General features: G+C 35.3%; 1 non-coding gene across 1 annotated transcript; it reads left to right on the top strand.

Moving 5' to 3' along the window:
• Nucleotides 1-3,241: 3,241 nt before the first annotated feature.
• Nucleotides 3,242-3,313, top strand: Trnah-gug (transfer RNA histidin (anticodon GUG)). Its single transcript has one exon. It is a non-coding gene; the product is annotated as a tRNA-His (tRNA).
• Nucleotides 3,314-11,839: the final 8,526 nt, after the last annotated feature.

An 11,839-nucleotide genomic window follows, 5' to 3' on the forward strand; every position in this document is an offset into this window, starting at 1 on the left:
ATGATACTAAACTTGATATGTTTCGTGTATTTTAAGAGTAACTCAAAAATTGCATTTATTCTTTTTTCTTCTTTTTTTATGTGTAATGGCAACCAATCAACCACGGAGTTAGGAATCGTCCAATACAATATGCTGGGACGTAGTTGAAGTCACCTTTTGACCCCTGCATCGCCATATTGTAACGTCCGACGCATTTCGGTAATGGTGCTTGTTGGTTCGTAAGTATGGATTAGAATCTTCCATCGTTAAAAACAGCCGCTCACATATAAAATACAGTCATTTAAAACATTTTTCGTGATGCATACACTACACTTTCGCCAATTTTTTTGTGCATCTAACCAACATGGCGCCGACTAGGAGCCAAAAAAAAAAAATTGGTTGTCTGTAAAGTTGGTTTACGGACGATAGTTTAACGTGACAACGTCATAACAAAACATTGATGAAATGATTGCATACTTTTAAAAATAAAATTGAATCATTTTTATTGAATTATCACTATTTTGTATGGATACAAAGAAGGAGTGAAATGAAGTCTACAATTTAATTGATAAATTTACTTTTATTTGCACTCATTAATTCAAATATGTTTATTACTTTAACGAAGAGATTATTTTAACTATAACTTCTTCCAATCTGTGTTAATCTTTTAAGGATAGGGCGATGATAGGAAAAGTAGGAAACGAATGGGAGTGTTTCAAGTTTAATGTGCCTCGAAAAAGTCAAATCGATGGTTGTTCCAATCCAAGGTTGGTTCCAATCGAGTGGAAGAGAGACAGCTGCGGCGCAAGCGTACAATGAGCGTAACGGGAAACAGCGTAACGGGACACTTTTTCGTGCGTGCAGCCGGCGTTCATCGATTTATTAGACGTTGTCACGTCAAAAAGCTGTTCCTTCCGCGCCCAGCAGTGCTGAGAAAGTCTTTGGGGGGGGGGGGGGGAGGTTCGGGAACCCGTCTCGATCAGAACATCACTCGTCATCTCCGCGTCGCCCCAGACACGAGGCACGATAATCGGATCGGAAATCCGACGTTCGGGGCTGGGAAACTCAAGACAAGACAGAGAGAGACACGGAGAGGGATAATCTTTATTTTCTTCTTTAGTTATCCTCCAGCATCTCTCTTCTTATATTTATCCTCTCTCCTGTCGAGCAGGTTTATCGTCCTCGTTTTTCGTTACAACCGCGCGCCCGCCTAGACAGGTGATTTTCCGTCTGTGTCAGGTCAGGCGGGGATGATAAGTGCGACGCTCGCTGGTGCTTCTAGCGCCGCGTCGCCTCTCCGAGCTGACGCTAAGTTTTCTCGACGTGCGTAGCGTAGCTACGATATTTGAGCGGTAAAGGTAACATTAGACGGGGGAGAAACGAAGATAAATTTGCAACGCAGGGCCCCTTTGGGAGCTTTAAAGAACCTTTACCGGGCGTTTCAAGTCTTGAAATTATTACGAAAACATGCGTTTTTAACAGATTTCCACTATCAAAAAAAAAATAAAGTTTAAAAATTAAATACGAAATTACCCGTAATAATAAAGATCGCAGGCTTTCCCGGCCACTGTCTGCATTTTCTTGGCTTCTGGGTGTAGGCCGTGTGAGGTAATTGTCTTGCGAGGTTTCGGCAGTCATTGCAGCTGCCATCATCAGGTAGACTAAGGTCTGACATAGTCTACCTGATGATGGCAGCTCCAATGACTGCCGAAACGTCGCAAGACAAATATCTGACACGGCCTACACCCAGAAGCCAAGAAAATACCTGCAATAAATAATAAATTACCTAATCAACCTTCCATATATATATATATATATATATATTAGTATTTATTAATGAAACTAACCACACCTAACCAAACTTTCGCGCATTTTTTACGCTGCATGTAAGGCATGTAAGTTAACCTAACAAAACGTTAAAACATGAACTTCTGGTGAAATACTCGAGATATCATAACACCCCCTCCACTTAGAGAATGATTGGAAAACATTTTAGAATGTAGGTAAGTAAATGCATGTTAATTTTTTTATTTACGGAAACGTAATTCTGCTCTAAGGTAACAAAAATGGCGCGCTCTCTTGCCAGAGTAATAGGTATTACGTGTTGACATAGATAAGTTGTGTTCCACTAATTAATCAAATAACTTATATACCTAAATAATGTATAGTGAATGTCATGATATATTTATAGTTTTATTATTATTAAACTTTTTAGGATTTTAAAATGTCTTTACAGTTTTAGAGATTCGGAAAACACAAATTTTGTACTGAACGCCAATTATTTCACTCGAGAAAATGTTAGCAGCAGCCAATCACTATAAATTTAAGGCATTAAATTATATCATGTGCTATGCTCGAAGGGACTTAAAATGTTAATATTACATCGAGAGAAAAAAGTGATGCCAAAGGCATTTGAACCAAGATGGCAACTTGTGGTTCTGTCTCTTAAGAAGTAAAACTTAAATTATGCTTTTGATGAAAAACAACAGGAATGCAATATTTCCCCAAAAATAATTTGAAATTTACCATTACACCATACAATAATTCATTTTTTTCCCCAAAAAAATATTTCATAACCTAACACAAACGTCATTTTTCTGAAATCATACACAGTTTGAACTTTTGAGTTCAGTGGCCTTTATCTAGCAACAGGACACACCGAAACGACAGCGACAACGCCAGAAATCGTGTAGTCTATTGGAAAGAGAGAGTGAATGTACATAGCACTACACACTGCAACCGGAAATTGTTCCTTTTGCGTATCCAGTTTATATCAAAGTTTTATAAATAAAAAATATATAATAAAAAATTAATTGATAACTGTACGGTTTCAAATCACAATCACATTCAACGTCTTTCTTTCTTTTAATTTTTTTTTACGTTGAATTACAACTGCATATGTTACCCAGAACAATTGCTCCTGGGAACGATGTTCCTAAAAGTTTTATACATATTTTCAAAAATCCATAAATAATTTTTGGTAGTTTCACAGCTTTGCGTCGCAAGCACAACCAATTCTATTATTATTTTAATATATTTTTTATTTTAAATTATAACTGGATACACAATTAAAAAATTATTTCCCTGCGACCTACGGCTATCCTGCAACTCTCGTATGGGTGGTACTCGTTGGAGGCTTAGCGGAGGCTAGGTCAGGCTTGGAGTTGCTGATCCAGAAGCGCTGGAGCGAGGCTGCCACGCTCTGGTAACTAGGAGAAAGAAATGCCATACAATAGTGAAACAAACCAAGGCAGCTCCCGTAGCCGTGATCGTATAGTGGTTAGTACATTGCGTTGTGGCCGCAATAACCCAGGTTCGAATCCTGGTCACGGCAAAGCGAGGTTGCGTTTTTTTCCCCCCCTTGAACATAATTTTGAAACTGATAATCAGGCGAACGCGCATAAAATGTTTTACTTTTTCATCCAGTGTGCTTCTGGTTATTTCTGCCAACATTTTGTTGGTTTTATCAGTGTGCTCCTGATTATACATGTAAATATTTTGTTGAGACTTGTTGGTAGTCTACATGTACTCCTGGTTATTCCTGGAGAGACTTTTGTTCAATTTCTCCGAGTGATTCTGGTTGTTACTGAGAAAACAATCCCTGCATGTATTTTTTGTTTCGCCATGAGACAAGCAATTTTATTAGGAATTTCGTTTATTGAGTGAATTTCTGTTACCAAATAATCACTTACATTATTTTTTTATCAGGTGGGATTTAGACAAAAATAAATTTATTACTCAGACAATTACTTTGACTTGAAACAAATAAGAAACACTATCATGCAAAAGGAATATTCCTTCCCTCTAAGGTCTAGCGAAGCCATCCTTCTCTTGCGATCGTGAGTGAGCCTCCTGCGTCCCATGCATAACATTGACTGCCTGTACAACACAGCATGTGTCGACAACATTTGACAAGAATTGGAACTACTTGCAAAAAGTTTTTGCAATAGATAAATTACCAGTCGTAGCCTCGTAGCATCGTAGTCTTGTAACTTCGTAGTCCTGTAGCCTCGCAGTCTCGTAGCCTAGTAGCCTTGACTAGTAACTTCGTAGCCAAGTAGCCTTTTAGCCATGTAGCCTCGTAGTCTCGTAGTCATTTTGCCTCGTAGCCTTGTAGTTTCATAGACTCGTAGTCTTGTAGCCTCGTAGTCTGTTAGACTCGTAGTATTGTAGCCTCGTAGTCTCTTAGACAGTGTTTTTTGACATTAACGCCATTGTATTTTTTCACTCTTTGTCGTGGAAAAAATACAAGATTAAAAAATAAGAAATTAAAATGTAAACATAAACCCACAAGAGCAGACCTAAATCAGTTGATGTCGAATACATGGACCCAACGATGAAACTAAACAGCGGTGACGTTTCAGGAAACTGGCATCTGTTCTCATCATCAGGCACAAACATACTGACATATAAATTAAATTGGTTAAAATTACGATTTAAATATTTTATTACCTAAAAACTTTCGAATTCAAAGTAGCGTCTATTGGTTCCTGCTCTTTCTCCTAAAGAATATCCGTCATAATTTATCCCATTTCGCTCACAAATTTCGACAAGCTAATGGCGATAAATGTAAATATTCACGACAATTATTTCAGAAGTGAAAATTTCGCCCGCAAAAATTGAACACACGATGTGAAAGTTTTAACAGTAGGTACTTACCGTTGAACAAACCTAATAATCCGACACATACCAGCCAAACAATTTCCGTTATAAAAGTAAATACGTTTGGGGACGAGTCTTTTCTCTGTACGCTATTGCTGCAGCTTCGGTTAATTGTGTGTTGACAAGACCTTTCAATTAACTTACCCCTCTGTTCACGTAAAGGCTCACTATTTATTTTAGACTCTCATTTAGTGCTGATGGACTAATCGGAGGGTAGCTTGATCTGCCAAAGTAAATCTAAACATTCAATTAAAAAAAAGAACGTAGCTCTTTTAGGGATGTGGTAAAGGGAAAAGGGGAAAGATATTAATGAAATGCCATATTCTGTAGAACTTTCTATAAAAAATACATATTAATTTTGAAAGCAGCATTATTTCCATGGAGGTAGCAGTGCTCTGCTCACCTTTGTCCACCTCTGTCTACCGAAAAACATGGTCAATTAACATCGTATATTAATTCTTTATTAGTTTTATTCGACTTATTAACTGCCACCTCCTTTACCGAGGCTTCCTTATCTCTGTGAACGCGAAGATGATAGGAAAGTGAAAATGAACAACGTTGTGGGGATATAAAAAAAATGTATTGGTGATTGGGAAGGTAAAATGTATCTAAAAGTGCCAACTCTCAAAACCTTTTAAATATCGCCGATACTTACAAGTTAAACAAGAGTGTGTGATAACTGAATCATTCCACCGCCCGTATAGCATTGAAATTAAGTACCGAAAACAAGAGTGAAAAAACGTTTTTTTTATCATTACTAATAAATAAAAAATAAATCTTGAATTTACAAACGAGCATGTTTATTTTTTACCATCTGCAAGAAATTTTCAAAATATTTGAACTGATTGGTTCTTAATTTAAAAAAAAAAACACGCGTTGACATTTGGGTTCTCTCTGAATAGAAACCATTTCTGTACTAAAAATACAGTTTAAAAAAACTTAATACGAAATCTAAAGTACTTTTCGGCCCTCAGCGAATTATTAATTTTTTTTTTGTAAACAGGCCCCACTCGAATATCTTGAGCAGTTTAGAAATCGCATGGTTTTTCCCTTAAGGTCTGCGCACCGTTTGTGTGCCCGGGCAGACGGCCCCCTTAAGACCGCTTCGAAACATTTTTTTTATTGCTTACCTTCCGTGGTTTATTTTGATATGTTTTTGGTTAGTTATATTTTAAAAAAATGCTGTAGAGGCATGTTTCACTATAAAAGCAAGCCAATACAAAGTCCCACAGTAGACGCATGCCCACTGTCTTGGGAGGGGGTAGGGGTGGGGTATCAAGAGGGTGCGCCAGTGGAGCGTAGGAGCGCCGATAACTTTTTTTCATCCTCCGCGAAGCACTTAAAGCGCTTGTTTGGACTGAGGGCGTGAGGGCTGGAAGGGCTGTTTGACCGTTAGGACTGGGCGGGTGGAAAGCTCCCCTTTTGCCGTTAAAAGCGTGCCGCGTGCTCTGGCTATAATTTCAAACGCCCATAGGCTGTGATGGTTGGAAAGGGGGGGGGGAGTGTCGTATAGTGTTTGATGGACGGAGGAAAACCAGACCTGGCGTCTAGCAAAGGATATATAAAACGCGGGACGAAGATGAAGAGCGGTTGGCAATACTGCCCCCCCCCCCCCCTTTTTTTTTCTCTCGCGGTCGTTTTGGGAAACATGTTCACCTCAACGTGGTTAAATTTTTATGAAATCCTGGCCAAAACCTCTACCGGTGCTTAATTTGCCAGAAAGGCATTCTGTCTCCATCAGAACATCATATAAGTAATTATTTTTACATGTTCCAGTGATATTTACCTGCAAAAACAAAATGAGCTTAATCGAATTATTTAGAAGAACTAAAAAACAAACTGGAATTATAAATTAAAGTAAACAAAACATACCTAACATAGATAAATATAATTTTAATTTTCTGTTTTTTTAAAATGGTGTAACTGCGTTGATTGTTTAGCTATAATCCATATTCAACTTTATATTGCTAAATTACTGTAAACCTTTTCCTGTGTTCAGTCTGGCCTGGACTACCGTCATTTAATCACTCCAGGCAAACACGTGTATGGTTCACTATGCTATATCACTCGGACTATTGCTTTCTTGATGTCCTTGTTCTGTGTTTTCGTGCGTTATCGTACCTAAAGACCTCACTGTCGTGGAGACGTTAAATTCCATTTTTTTTAACAATAAGTAATTTTTTATTTGAGCCAGAGAGCATTAGCAATGAAAATAATCTCTATAAATAGTTTTGGAATTCAATGTTTTATACATCGCCGCAATCGGTATTCATAAATTATAAAAAAAATTTAAAGGAGTTACAGATTGATAAAAAAAATGCGTACATTATAACTAATTAACTTGGAAAGGTATTGTAGTTTTTCGAAGCAGTAACAATAACCAATTAAGTAATCAAATTGATACTTCAATATCAGCATTGCCTGGTGACTCAGATCTACGGTAAGAGAGGGTTTTACATGATAAACTAAAAACGCTCGAACTTTAACATATTTTATAGTTTCACACTTAAATGAAAACCACCGCGTGTATTGTGAAGAGAACAAAAAATAATCCTACATAAGAAACAGCGCAAGTAAGTTTTTTTTTTGTTTTGTTTTTTAGCGCAAATGTAACGTGTTACGATCGTAAAAGGAATAAACCACGTTTGAACCTCCAGTCTGTTTTCAATGGTTTATTGAAACTACTTCAGTCGATTTCTGGGATGGTTTGTGTTTCCTTAGTCCTTGGACAATTTAAGTTCTTTCCTGATGTCCTCAGTTGTGTTGTCGTATGTGTTCGTCTGCAATGACTTAACTATTGGATGCATTTATTAAACAAGCAATTGGGGAGGGAGATGCTATGTTTCAAATGCAAGCTAGCAAGCTTGCAAGCAAGCAAGCAAGCGTCCAAGTATATTTATATTCAATGGTATTGTAGGAAAACCATTTTGAAAACTTTTTGTTATGACTTAGGTTTTTTTTATATTTAGCTATTTCCTTGTTTTAAGATCAAATAAAAAATGTGTATTCCCGTCGCAATAACTCTCTAGAGTATTTTTTAATGCAAACCTGTATATTGTAGCAATTGAAAAACTTTACAAATACGCAAATTTGCTTCGCGACAGGCTAAAATTCAAAAACTTATACTTCGATGCTGCAAATTCGGTCCACAGTTAATTTGGAGGGCCATTAACCAACGAGAAACAATCTCCTAAAAGAAGTACCTAATATATCAAACTGACAGCAGAACAATGTAAAATAGTTTACGAGTGATAATTAATTAAATTTAACAGCGCTTCGTCCACAGCGAGATTTTTAAATAGACGGACGCATAAAACAACACAATTAAGAGGAATTGGTAAAGCAGTCGTACATGGCCTGTGGTAATAAACCGTCCCCGACATTTTCTTGTGGCGATATCAGGACAGCGTAGCGCGGAAAACGTTATCATGATGGCTGGAGTGAACAGCGATCATATCCTTCCTCATGGGGTAGTTTCCTCGATTATTTAGCTTTTTTGTGTGTTTTAAAATTACGGTTGATAAATTATAAATTATTTTATTAAATCAAGAACTTTTGATTTAAAGACTTTAAGAACGTAACAGGCCAATTTATACTTATTAAAATTCTATCATGAACTGAGATTTCGTAACCAAATGGTTTACAGCTTTTATCTAACTTTTTAATGTAGTTTTGTCGTAAAAATATTAAGTTTCAGAAAATAATAAATCTGGAAAAAAATGTATGTTTTTTTCCCAAATTCTGGATACAACATTTTTTCAGGGAACTTGGGAAACCAAAATTTGGAGATATATTTGATGATATCGTGTAACGACGCAGTTTTACGTCAAAGACTACATACGAACTGTTATAAAAAATGTAAACGGCTCAATTTTGAGCTTTTAGTTAACAATAGAGATTAGATTTTAAATGTACCTTAACTGTTCTTAAAAAATAGACACATATTGGTCAAACCCTTGTTAACAATTAAAAATATTTATAATATTTAAACTTAAATCATTGGGTAAAAAAACACAAAAATACAGGAGAAAATAGTTTAGACTACTACCCTTTTAAGTGAAAAAATTCGAAATTAAATGGCTGGCAAAATTATTCTTTCGTTATGGCCAACTAATAGTGGTATGGCCGTGAAACTAAAGTAAAGAGCCCATAGTTACGATTACATATTAAATACTTGTACATTCACAATAACGCTGTCCAACAAAAAAAAAATCACCGTGCGTTAAGAAGGAAAGAGCATTGTTGCAGAAGAAAAATAACTTGATTTTCTGTGTTATGAGTGGGTTTTTATTCAGTTTTTAAATGTTTAAAATCTAAAAACACAAACATAAACCAATTTTCTCGTGCAGTTTTTTTTTGTAGGATTTTTTGTTCTCTTAGCAATACACGGCGTTGTTTTCGTTTAAGTCCGATACTATAAAATATATAAAAGTTCGAGAGCCATTAGTTTATAATGTAAAACTTTCTTATCCCGTGTCTGAGTCTCCAGGCAATGCTGATGAAGTTTCAATTGGATTATTCACTTTGATAGTGTTACTGAATCGAAAAACCAGAATATTCCTTAGCAAGTTGTAGTTATAACGTATGTATTTTATCATTCTATAATTTTTTTTAGTTTTATAAACTTTGATTGCGTCGATGTGTAAAAAAACCACTTCAATACCAAAACTATTTATGGGGATTTTTTTTTCATTGCCAACGTTACTATTTTAGGGAGCATAACAACGTTTACAAGGGCAATGATAAAAAATTTCTTAAAATATTTCAAAGACCTTTCTCACTGCACTTTTTTTGTATCATATGAACATTGAATATAAATAATAATTTTTATATTTAAAATTTATATTTATAAAAATTTAATTGAAAAAATTTTGAATAATTTTTGTTGTAAATTAAATTCTTTCCTTGTTTTTATATAAACTAAAATGTGTATTTCCGTTGCAATAATTCTATAAAGTTTGTTGTTAGATATCAACGTGTAGATTATATCAATTATATTACTGTAAGGATTTACGAATTCGCTTCGCGACAGGCTAAAATTCAAAAACTTATATGTACTTTGATGCTGCACATTCAGTCAATCCACAATTAATCTGGAAGACCATTGACCAACGATAAACAATTCTCCTAAAGACGAACTCAATCAGAGGCAATACATTTGTGTCGTTTTGCAAGTTGGCAACCAGTGAAGAGATGGTTGTTGCTCAAGTATACAATGAACTGTAGTGAATATCCTGGAGGTCATTGGATCCAATTTTTTTCTCAGTTTCTTAACATAGACTACAACTGAATATTGAAAGGAATTGTGATGATTGTGCATAAAAAAAGTTTTTATTCATTTTTGACACACTAAATAAATAATCGTAAATATCCGCAGTCGAGTATTAAAGCAATTAGAAGGTATCGGGATAGAGAAGTAATTGCACATTGTAATTGAAAATAGCCATGTGCTCGCTGTAAACGTCGGTGTTTACCTCTCGTAATGGAGCGGTAATCAGCTTTCAAGAACGTTTTGAAGAGCTTAACACAGCTGACTGCCCGTGGGAACATCATCATTTGTACGCAAAAGTTGTGTAATTTACATGTCCATTACTGAACGCCACAATACTAATCGCATTTGTGTTTCCAACGCAATTTTTTTTAACTTCGGATAAGCCTGAAACCACATAACGTTCATATAGCCCTAATGGTTTTTCATACTCTTTTACTGCATATTTTTTTATTGAGTCCAGTCAGTTACTTTCATTTTATGCGAGTATTTGGTACTTTCTTTATTAATGAGATTTTTACAGAAAATTTAAATAAGGAGTTGCATGAAGTTTAAAATTTACGAAATAAACTAATTTTATGTTGTTTATTTTACTGTTAAAATAAATAAAACATTATTAATAGATTAAAATTCGCACTAATTTAAGTATGATACGATTATTAAAGATAAAACTCATGGACCTTATTAACATGCTATGGACGATACATATTTATATTTCAGGTGGGCAGAGATGATTTCTGTAGTGTTTTAATATTATTGAAACGTTGAGGGCCTAAGAAAGTTCTATTAAATAATAACACTTTTCATTTTACAATTTATTCGTAACGCAAAGTTCGACAGCACCATATTTGACAATTTTTATTTTCAAATTAATTATGAAAACAATTTTCACAAATAAGTAAACGCATATTGACTAGTTTTTCTCTCTGAATCATTAAAAAAAACATGGAGTTGGGAATTGTCCAAAACCAAAACTTTCTTGGTTCTCTCGTTTTTTTCTGAACACAGATTCTCTCCAATAATCAGAATAGAGAAAAATCAATTTAAATCATTAACAAAACATAATGTACTCCAAACGCAAAATTTTACACACATTAAAATAGTCCTGATATCTTGTACATAGAAATTAATGTTTGTGTGTTCGTCTTACAATGCGTTCACGCATCGTTCACCCGAGCTGAAACTTCGTACAGTTGTACAGTTGTTGTTGACACTTTCGCGAAAGTTTCTGACGTAGTACCATCAACGTACAATAGGTGGCGCGCGAGTTGAATTGGATAATTTGAATGTGTGTGTATATATACATACGTAATTTTGCTATTCCCTTGTTGAGGCTTTATTTGTATCCATGTCAACGGCCATTGCATTTTTTTTTTAAATTTGACGTGCTTCCGATAACTGTGCGAGTGTTTTCTGCGTGTAAATTGGCGTGGCAAAGCACGAGTACATCAGCTAATTACTAATAAAAATATAATGATTACAAATCGTTACAACATTTCTGCTCCCACTAAACGGCCTTCATTATGTACCTAGCCATATTTCTGACGTGTATTATAGATAGAACTTGCATAACCAGGGATATTGTAAAATAAATCAGCCATGGCCTCTATAAGGAACAAAACTGGCATTTTACTGGAATAATTTCAGGAAAACCGTGGGAAACCGAAGCTAGATTGGCTCTGAAACCGGGTCCTAACAAATACGAGTCAAAGCGCTGTTTGTTTCACTTTTTTAAAATTTATTTTTTATTTGATACTCTTCAAACCAATTAATTGACGTTATTTTGTTTGGTTTTTTACAATTCATTTGACTTTTTTCACATACATTTGTAAGGAATTTAGAAGATGCAGATTTAAATCCATGCCTAAACCGAGACTCGAACCCGGAACTCCTGCCACCGTGAACCGGACATTATTTGCTCGATCGAGC

Source organism: Bacillus rossius, chromosome 10 (assembly GCF_032445375.1).
Source record: "Bacillus rossius redtenbacheri isolate Brsri chromosome 10, Brsri_v3, whole genome shotgun sequence".
NCBI classification, from domain to species: domain Eukaryota; kingdom Metazoa; phylum Arthropoda; class Insecta; order Phasmatodea; family Bacillidae; genus Bacillus; species Bacillus rossius.